Source organism: Triturus cristatus, chromosome 3_1 (genome assembly GCF_964204655.1).
Source record: "Triturus cristatus chromosome 3_1, aTriCri1.1, whole genome shotgun sequence".
Classification (NCBI taxonomy): Eukaryota; Metazoa; Chordata; class Amphibia; order Caudata; family Salamandridae; genus Triturus; species Triturus cristatus.
Window position 1 is genome coordinate 671,228,345 of NC_140583.1, and position 11,444 is coordinate 671,239,788.

Genomic DNA, 11,444 nt, shown 5'->3' on the forward strand with positions numbered 1-11,444 from the left:
AGTAAATCACCAAATGCAATTACATGTTTCCCTCCAAATAAAATTTGTTTTTAAAATCTGCTGCATCCTCAAATGTACAAACGCATGCATTAAGTTTGAGCCCATGCTTGCTTCATTAATTACCAGAAGTTCTATTTCCTTTAGTACTCTTGAAACTTCGAAACAAGGTTTTCCAGATAGCTTGTGGTATTCCAATTTATTTTCATGTTTTACTGGTAACATAAGTAGACAATGTAATGTAATCCCTTTAATGTTGTGTGCTGCTAACCCACTTGGAGCAGTTACAGCACAAGACAAATGTGATCAGTTGTTTTCTGTAGATAACTTGACAAACATTTAATCAAGAAACCTTTCCCCGTTCCAGCTTCTCCACTGATGTACATAAGAATAGGTCTAAATGATGTACATTGGCAATCATTCTTTTCATGCAGTAATCCATGTGGCATCTGTTGTGTAACTTGGTCATATATTTCTTTCTGTTCACTATTCAGACGTTGCTCTCAATTTTCCAAATCAATATTGTCCAGTTGTGCTTGCTGCATCACTGTTTCCACTTCACTCATTGCTATTGCCGCTTCATTTTCAAGTATGGCTTCTCCTAGTGGATTTTGACTTTGTGGAGCAGAACTCTGACTATCTTGAGAACTATCTCTAGCTATTTCAGCTGCAATAGTTCTTTCTTGAGTAATCTCTTCGTTCAACATTTGTAGTTAATTTGGAAAAAATGTACATTCAATGCGATCTTTACATGCATTGAAATAATCCTCATAGCAGTCAAAATGTCCAAGTAATTCCATTTCAGTCCACCAAGGTTTGAAGAGTTGCAGAAGAGCTAAGTAGAAAAACTCTCTTGTATCTGCAGTATCACAACTCATTTTCCTGTGATTAATCAGATTTCCTTTGTCATGCTATACCAAACATCCTTCAGATCCAATTACAGCGTATTTTCCTTCATTTATATTTTCTGTGACGTTTTTATTAAAATTGTAATGTTGCAGTATTTCATATAGCCATGTTTTCCAGGTATGGACTTCTATTTGGATAGTACCTATCCAACATATTTGATTTCAGAATATCTGTACTTTCCGGTTCTTTCAGTGCCAAGTATTCAATTTCTTGTACAGATTTCAAAACTCGCTTTTGTGATGCAGCAAGACAAAGACTTATCCAGATGATCCATCTTGACTTTGAATATAAACTTGCAGATGTCAATCGATCCAAACATTCGTACGATCCAATTTCTTGATGTGAAAGCATCTTCAAGCTGAAGCTGTATAATTTTTTGCTAAGTGTCTTCTCCTGCGAAATTTTCTCCCACATATATTTCAATTCTGTCTTCTCAGACTTGGTCAAATATGACGTGACATATCAACAGCAATTGAGTTATCTGCAACATATTGAATGTCCATATTTGCATTCCACATCTTCAAAATCAGTGGATTGTAATAATTGATGTACTTCGATTCTTCTGTTCTTTTTAAATTATAAGTATTTTTGGGTGATTTTCGAGTGATAGTATGCCTCACTGCTGACATAAAACTGTTCACTCTTTCTTTGGAAATTACTGGACGTGAAAAGCCAAATCGACATTTTGTGTAAAATGTATCCTTTGACTTATATTTCCGTCGGCAATACTTTCCACATCGATGACTCTGAAACCGTAAAACTTGCTGTCTTAAGATATTTTCTCCTCCAGTTTTTGGAATCGCACAGGTAACATAGTCTTCAATAAAAGACAAAACAGTCTCATCCAAATCAATTCCAAATTTAGGTGCATCCTTGATCCATAAAAGCATATGTATATGAGGAGCACCTCTAGCTTGGTATTCTTTTCTACCAAAAACATCAATAACTTTGCCAATAGGTGGATTTTTTTTATTACAGATAAAGGACATCATAGCTTCAAACCTATGATTAAAATATCTGCATACATTTACAGGATCCAGGGAACACAGTTCTCCAGCTGTCTTCATTTCAATATGTTCTATATTTGAATTTGCTTCTCGTAGAAAATCCAGTAAATCATCCCATGAGTACTCAGCACAACTAAATGGAACAAACCATGTAGGAGTTCCTAAATTTGTTAACATACATTTTAATTCCCCATGACGTCGATACCAATATTCATTAGTGCCACGTTGACATGCCATCAAATTAATTAACTGTGATTCTAAATGTTCGTCTCTTCCTTCAACTTTCTCCATAAAATCCTTTGCAGAAACATGTAAGAGATGCGTACCCGTTTTCAATATGTGGTTGACTGCATATGAAAGTGCGGACAGATCACTCTTAAATAAAAGATTAAACAAATATGGAATACACTGATGAAATCTTGGATCTTCTGAGTACAGTCGTAAACAACGATATTCTGCAGCTGGAATCTGAACTGGTCGTTCATCATATCGTCCACCTTTTCCAGTAGGGAACAGCTGTGGAAAACAACGAACTTCCAAACCTTTTTACCACACACTCATGGGACTTCCTTTTGCTTTTTTCATCTGGAACAATTCAATAGTATTTCCTATCAGTTCTTTTGAATGTAGAGTGTGTATAGTATAATGTTCATAAATTTCTTCTTTTTTTGAGTTCTCCACTTTTTCTATTTTCCACTTGAAATGTCTGTTTCATCTTCTAAAGTCATTTCTTCTACTACATTTACATTTTTATAGTAAATATTGTTTTGCACCAGATACAATGTAGCCTTTTGCACTTTCGTCACATCTACTAACTCTTGACATATTTTCCGACTCTTCGTGTGTACACCATTACAAGAATGACTACAGGTTCAGTATCCTCTCTTTCTACACCAACAGTTTCAACATTTTTCTTAAAATCTAAAGATAAATACACAACTCTTCCTTTTAAACCTCTTTGTAGATCTGTTGGAGGCAGATTACCTGTTTTAGGCTCATTACGAATTATAGCCTGAAAAGGGGGCACAGATTGTATAAGGATAGCCTCATATGTATTTAAATCTTTAAGTTCTAGAGGTATAGGTACTAATTCTAAGTCATTATGGACAGCTCTAGCTGGCATTTTGTTTTCTTCTAATTTATTATAACAATATTTACAAATGCATTGTACAGTACCTAACTCAAAACAACCTTCCACAAACAGATAACCAGCAAATTCTCTACATTTATCATTGTTTTCCATTTCACTTTTTAAAAACACATCTACATTCCTAGTTTGAGTTTTATAATGAGTACGTTGGCAACAAATACAACCATAGTTGGGATTTTCACCAGAAACTACTTTAAACTTTGTTACTTGTTTTTCAAACTTGACATCAGTAGTATCTTCCTCCTCTTCTTCAACACCAACACTTATCAAAGTCTCACTTTCTCTACACTCCTCTTGAGGGGCAAAATAACATAATTCTATATCATCACATATTTTTTTACATCCAACACCGAACCATGCAAAAGAGCTGTAATAATTTCATTTAGACATAATGCAGGACTTTTCACATAGTATAATCTTCTAACTAATTACCGCATTTCTGAATGATGTACTGCTAACATTCTCAAATGATGAAAATGACTTTGACACACCTTCCTAGAAAGACAAGCCAGAGAATGACCTTGCAAGCCTGTATTTTTTTTTCACTTTGCAAGGATCCAATTCTTGTAATATCTTAATGTTCTGTTTTGCAGTTTTTCTTTCATATTCTCTTAAGAAATGTAGTAAAATATCAATAGATTGTTGACGTATACTACAAATACTACTACGATACCATGTAAACACTGGAGCCTGGGTACGTCTCCCTTGAACTTTCTCAGCTATTAATTCTTCAACATTTCTAAGGACTAGCTTTTCTTTCTGAATTGCACAACCATCTCAAACCTCATAAGAACGACTACAGGTATCAACTGCATGCACTAAACTATTTTGTTGAAAATAACTTTCTCCATTAAGAAAAGGCTCCGTACTAGAAGTATATGTTCTATTTACAATTCTTTTTCTCTTACATTTGTCCTTCATACGCTCCATTATTGTATTTAAAGTCTTCAATCGTTTTAAAATTAAGATAAACAATCTTCTTTTTAATTCAAAAGCTTCTTCAATAACACTTAGAATCTCCTTTTTTGTCTGTAAAATGCTGATCTCCTTTTATATGTTTTACATTTTTTTTAGTAAATTCTGCAGTACTCTACTTTTATATATTCGTTTTTGAACTTCTATAAATTGTTTGTTACGTATTCCAACATTCTTTTTCGATAATCCAATTTTCCACTTTTTTGAACATTTTTCTTTTGGCTGTTTTTTCACTGTTCTTGTTCTGTCTGTCTGTTCTATATTTTTAATATCAATAACAGTTTTTGCAAGTTTTTAAAAAAAAGCTTTACTTTTCTTACCAGAACACTTTTTCTTTGAACATCCATGTTGTACTGGATCTAATATCTCTTTTCCTTATTTTTTCAAATAAACCTCCTTTCTTTCTTTTCTTTTTCTTTGTTGTTTTCTCGTCATTGTATCTCTTTCTTAATAATGATGCAAAATATCTGTAAAAAAATAACAGTTTTGAAAACAGATTAATATAATTAAAATAATTATATATAAATATTCAAATGTCTAATTATAAAAATATTCACATATATAATTATTAAAATACATACAAAGAAACTACATCAATGTTTTCCACAATGGAACAGTACTACCTGCATAATTCTGGTAGTCTGGGGTTGCGCGTTTTAATATAATAAGGCCCTTGGGTTGGCTAGGTTCAGGGGGCATGTCTTAAAAAATAATAGTTGAGAAGCCGCCAATGGTTCCCAGAGAGAGAGCTACAAGCCAGCGGGCTGGCTCCTAGATGAACACGTGCAAGTTTACTAGCTGGCTAGTACTGAGAGAGCTATAAGCCGCATCACAGAGGAACAGTTGCGGGCCAGCGGGCTGGCTCGTAAAGGAAAAACTGCAAGCCAACTCGCTGGCTCGTACAAATAGAGCTACGGGCCAGTTCACAGACGAACAGTTGCGGGCCGGCGCGCTGGCTCGAAAAGGAAAAACTGCGAGCCAACTCGCTGGCTCGTACAGATAGAGCTACGGGCCGGTTCACAGACGAACAGTTACGGGCCGGCGGGCTGGTTCGTAGAGGAAGGCCTGCGAGCCGACTGCCTGGCTCGTAGATGGAGTGCTGCTGGCCTGCTCGCACACAAACAGATGCGGGCCCACTACTATAAGTAAAGCTGCGGGATGTCGACTTCCAAAAGCATAGGTATGGGACGGTGATGTGGGGAGAAACAACGTGAAGGGAGTATCTCGCAGAGAGAGCTGCATAATATTTCCAGCATTATCTTGCACAGCTACAACTGCGGGCCCAACTGCTCGCAGGGCAAGAGCAGAGTGCCGACCGGTCATTCGCAGAGAGAGAGCTGCGGGCCGGCTGGCTCACTCGTAGAGGAACACCTCCGAGCCGATTGGCTGGCTCCTACAGGGAGAGCTACGGCCCGTTGGCTCGGAGAGGGAGAGCTGCGGGCCCACTAGTATACTGACAGCTGATGCCAGTCCACTTCTAAAGGAATAGCTGCTGTACGGTGATGTGGGGACAGTGAACGTGAAGTGGGTATCTCGTAGAGAGAGAGAGCTGCGGTATATTTCTAGTGTTTGCATGCAAAGATACAACAGCGACCTGGCTCGCAGATGAACAACTTCGAGCTAACCTGTAGTTTGCAGAGGGACATCTGCGAGCCGGCGTCCTGGCTCGTAGAGGAAGACCTGCGAGCCGAATGCCTGGCTTGTAGAGGGAAAGCTGCAGACCAGGTCACAGACGAATAGAAGGGGGCCGGCGAGCTGGCACGTAGAGAAACACCTGCGAACGGACTGGCTGGCTCGTAAAGTGAGTCCTGAGGGCCGGCTCACAGAGGAATAGTTGCAGGCCGCATCACACAGCAACAGCTATGGGCCCACTAGTATAGGGACAGTTGCAGACTGTCCACTTATAAAGGGATGGGTGCGGGATGGTGATGTTGGGAGAGGGAACGCGAAGTGGGTATCTCGTACAGAGACAGCTCCGATATATTTCTAGTGTTTGCTTGCAGAGATATAACACTGACCTGGCTCGCAGACCAACAACTGCGAGACAACCGGTAGTTTGCAGAGGCACAACTGGAAGCCAGTGGGCTAGCTCGTACAAGAAGACCTGCAAGTCGACTAGCTTCCTCATAGACAGACAGCTGCTGGCCGGCTCACACAGGAACAGCCGGGGGCCGACTAGTATAGGGAGAGGTGCGGGCCGTCCACTTGTAAAGGTATAGGTGTGGAACGGTGATGTGGGGAAAGGGAACGTGAAGGAGCTATCTCGTAGAGAGAGAGAACTGCGGTATATTTCCAGTGTTGGCTTGCAGAGGTACAACTGCGGGCCCAAGGACTCACAGAGAGACAGCTTATTCCGAAAACCATGTAATATTTAAACATATGTCACGTCCCTTTTGTACCATTCAAACTCATTACGACCTTCTCTGTACACTACAGATCCCACCAACACCCCAATAAAAATATAAGTGCTATTTTTACTCTGGAGAAAGCTCTATTATTTAATCTCTATAGTTTTTATAAACACGTCTGTTGGGTACACAAAATGGAGAATGTGAGATGACGAGAGTAGACAGAAGTGTAATTCCTAAACTTTTTTTCTACGATTTATTTAATATACGAATATTCAGACCTTTGAGTGGGCTAAAAAAAATTGCAGATATCTGAAAAGCGCACCAGTGTACAGCACAGCTAAGACCCGGCCCACTTAAAAGCCTGTGTATATTTAACACAGAAACACAACCTAACAATTTTCATCACTTATAATCACCTGTTACTTTACTAGTGTGAACAAACCGTACAGAAAATGAATTAAAACATTTTTTTTCTTTTTTATGTCTCACACATTTATAAAATATCTCTTCTAAAGAAAAGCCCCTTCCCACCTTTATTTTTAACAACGAGCAATAAATAATCCCTTTAGCAGCATCTAGTCACTAAATACTAACACGCAGTATACCTAAGTGTAAAGCACAAATTTAGATTTTATCTTAAAGCATCATCAAATTATTCTAACCATACATACATACAGAAAGCAACATGTATGTTTACTTTCTCCATTTACTCGCCACGTAATCTATGCACATTATGAACATGTTTGAAGTATAACACCTGTCTTCACTTATATACAAATCTACCTCACAGTGTAAAAATATAACATTACAACCTATATATATGTAATATTTCCAACATAATACAGTGCAGTTTTATACCATTGAAACATTTCCTATATACTACAAACCCTACCAATATGGCAATAAACTTAGAAATCCTATTTTTATAATACAAACAGCTATATTAGATTATTTTTATAAACAGTTCCTCTGGGTGCGCAAAACAGTAGTGGAAGCTAGACAGAGTAAATAAAGGTGTAATTTCCAAACTTTTTATGTATCGTCCCTTTACTATACCTATATTAACAGCTTTAACTGGGATTATAAATTTGGCAACTGTCTCAAACAGGTGACGGAGCTCAGTACCGACAAGACCCGCACCACTTAAAAGCCTACGTATATTCAGCAGACAAACACACCCTGATTTATTTCTTATGCCCAACAACTTGCATTTCATAACAACACCAAAATTCAAAGCCTCCCAGTAACATACCAGTCTTAACTTATATTGAAATCTACCTCTTTATGTTCAAAATGACACCACAAATTGTCCACATAACATTTCTGTTTTTGTTCCATCTCTGTTAAGTTAATAACACATACATTTTCTAGTATAACCCCTTCACCACTATTTCCAGACTATGAATAATTTGGAAACGTGTGACATTCTGTTTATCTCATTGCAATACATATACAAATCCAAATAAACGCTACATATAATTTTCAAACCCATACAGTCTTTTAAAGATGACAAGTAAAAATGTTTTTATCTGAAAAACTCCTAAACATATATAAAGTAATTCTTTAACAATTAGTCACACTTTATGCATGTTTTAGAACCAATGTGAATCACCACACTTCACTAACACTACTACTTAGAAATAAAAAATACTTTCAAAGTTAAAAATAATGCCTCAAATATTAACCACTACCACACAACACATAACACACCTTAATTTCTAACTTACGTTCGTAGTTGGTATGCAGATTCCAAATGTCACAAACATATGCAATTGTTTCTTTGTCACACAGTACATATAATGCACCGCTCTCATCAAGAATGGAACCAGTAATGGCTCAATTTCCCTGTTGCTTCACAGATAAATACATGTAAAGAACAAATCAGAATAGTTCCCTGATTTTCTCAAATTGCAAAACTTCTCTCAATTGGTTATTTTTTAACTTCCCATATAATATATATTTTTTTTAATCTAAGGACACATACAGGTGAGAAGTTCAACGTATTCTAACAACACTTTCTAGAACATTCTACGGCACCTGCAGGTTAAAAGTAGGCCTGGGCGGTAAATTCCGTTCCGCTCACGGAATTTGCGGAACTTGGGTAATTTTGCGTTCTGCGGAGAACACGGAATTGCCCCAAATTCTGTGTTCCGTGGCTTCGCAGAATTTTTTGCTTGTTCGCACTCTCAAAATGCCTGTTCGCGAGATGTTTCCCCCCGAGCACGCAAACAGCATTCGCGAACAGGAAAAAAGCATCGCGAACAAGCAATTCTGTGTGTTTGTGGGATTTCTGCGTGCTCGCTGAGATTTTTTACCATTTTGCGGAGCTTTGCGGAGCACGATTACGCAAATTCCGCCCACCCCTAGTTAAAAGTTCATCATTGCTTTGAGTTCAAACAGTGCTTTCCATATACAAGTAGCAGGTGTGGTTGAACTGAGCACATTTTATCCTATCATATGAACTCCACGTTCAAACTGCTTTTTATTAACCAATGACAAAGATGCTGTTCCACAAACTAATATGCACCCTACTTTTTAGAAAACAATGCTTTGCATCTCCCAATCAGTTATCGTTTTGTATGAGAAAAAAAGTAGTTCCCCCTCTTTAAACATATCTCTTATTCTACAAACGGACTGCATGAGCCACAGACATCTATCCATACCTCCCAGCTATACCTTCAAAATGCTAGTGTGGATCATAGGACATAGCTATGTTTTCTGGTGCAGGAGGTATGCAGAAGAGAGACGTATTGACTTAGACCTAGGTTTACAAAATGTGGACATTAAATGGTTTGCACAGAGAGGATTGAAGTGGCACCAATTGTTGCCTTTGGTTAAAACCTGTTTCCATCTCCAACACCCTAACCTCGTGATTGTGCACTGTGGTGGAAATGACCTAGGCACTACACGGAGAGATGCGAGCTGACGGAGTAAATCACAAAATGTCTGCCAACACTTCCTGGTTTCATCCATTCACAGCCAATAAGCCGCAAGCTGCTGCTTGTAACCCCTCAGCCAATCACATGTCAGAATTCTCAAATATCGATATCTGTAAAATTTGATATTTCTCAAAAACTACTGAACGGATTTACACCATTTAAACAAAGACATGCTTTCTGGACCATCACCTTTCTCCCTGCCAAATTTGGGGTAATTCCATTCAGCAGTTTCACCTGTAGTCTTCTGTAAAGTTTTGTATGGAAATTGCATGGAGAAAACACGTTTTAGGACCCTCTTTTTTCTCAGCCCCTCCTACACCATTCAACCTCAAACTTTCAATATAAGAGCTGATCCAAAAAAGAGAAACTTTTTGGATAATTTCATAAAGATTTGTTAAACGACGCCAAAGTTACAAGCACATACAATGCTCCAGAAGGAAGGGGCGCGCAACCCCCCTCCCAACATGAGTGAAGCCCCAGGGCTGCGTGGACCCCAGCGCACCCCTGCGAGCCCCTGCTATTATTTTTTAAGAAATACCCCCGGAACCTTGCCCACCCAAGGACCTAATTAAAATGAAACGCGAGAACCCGCGACCCCAGCGCGAATTTTTGCTGAATTTTTTTAATTGTTTTTAATTATTATTATTTGGGCCCTGGGGGTCCTTCTGGGACCCCCTGAGCAGACCTAGGGGGTCAGGGTTTTTCTACCCTGCCCCCTTCGCTTGTTTTATACCTTTGTTTCTCCGTTTTTCGGTGACTCGCTTCTACCGAACCACAAGATGGCTGCCAACACTTCCGGGTTTGGAGTGCTAGCAGTCACAGTGAAGCTCGCGCACGCGGCTTAGGCTCCACCCAGATATCGAAACTTTTATTTTAATTTCTCAGCAAACGGATTTACACCATTTTTAAAAAAGGTCGCTTTCTGACCCAAGCGCTACCTTTCTGCCAAATTTGGAGTAATTCCGTTCAGTAGTTCACATAAAGTAGTTTCGGCTGTAGCCTTGCACAAAGTTTCATATGGGAAATAGATTTTTTGACTCTTATTTTTTTAATTTCTCAAAAACTACTGAACATATTTACACCATTTAAAAACAAGGTCGCTTTCTGAACCAAGCTCTACCTTTCTGCCATGTGTGGGGTAATTCCGTTCAGCAGTTCAAGCTGTAGCTCATCTCAAAATTTCCTTCGGAAATGAACATGGAGAAAACGACTTTTGGGACCCCCCTTTCTTCTCAGCCCCTGCTTGACGATTCACCCCCTAACTTTCAGGATAGGAGCTGACCTGGATAGACTTTTTTGGGGGAGAATTTCAGGAAGATTTGTCAAACGATGCCAAAGTTATTAGCAAATCAAAAAATGCTTTTCCTATGGAAACTAGGTTCTAACTATAACTACCTATTGGCGACAGCCAGTAGGTAATAACCACATATATATATATATATATATATATATATATCCAAGAAACAGTGTGCCCATGCACAGAAGCGCACTCGAGCCAGCGTTAGGTTGAGGAAACCTTTATTCAGGGAAGACTGCCAATGTCACGGGAAGTCAATAAAAGAATAGTGGCGCCAGATTCACGACGCGTTTCGGGTTTATCCCTTCTTCTTGGTGAGACGCCACTGCAGCTACCCGCACCTGCAAACATTTGATCAATTTACCCTCCGATGGGCCAATCAGGTAAGCATACCTCTTAAGATGTATTCTGGGAAATGCAGTGCGGGTAAATTTTCGTGCCTCAATGTTCTCAATTACACACAGACGAATAAAGATATATAATTCTGAGCTCCGTGTGTGATGTAGTCATTGGCGGGTACCCAGGCTGGGGTGGACACTACACACTGGATGCAACGGCAGCTCTTTGAAAGCAAATTGTATGTCTGTTTTTCCCCATCTCTACTGCTCTTCACTATGGCCTTGTCTATGCCTGTGTTGCACACTGAGCATACCTTCGCTGCTAGGGAAGTCAATTACCAAAATGCTTTAGGGCTAAAATAGGTGATTTAATAGCCTTTATTCGCCCTACAGCTTCTTATACACAAGTCCCAAAGAGAAAATGGTTAAACATTGGATGGGCAATCCCTGTAACGGGCTGCCATTTTAGGCGATTACACTT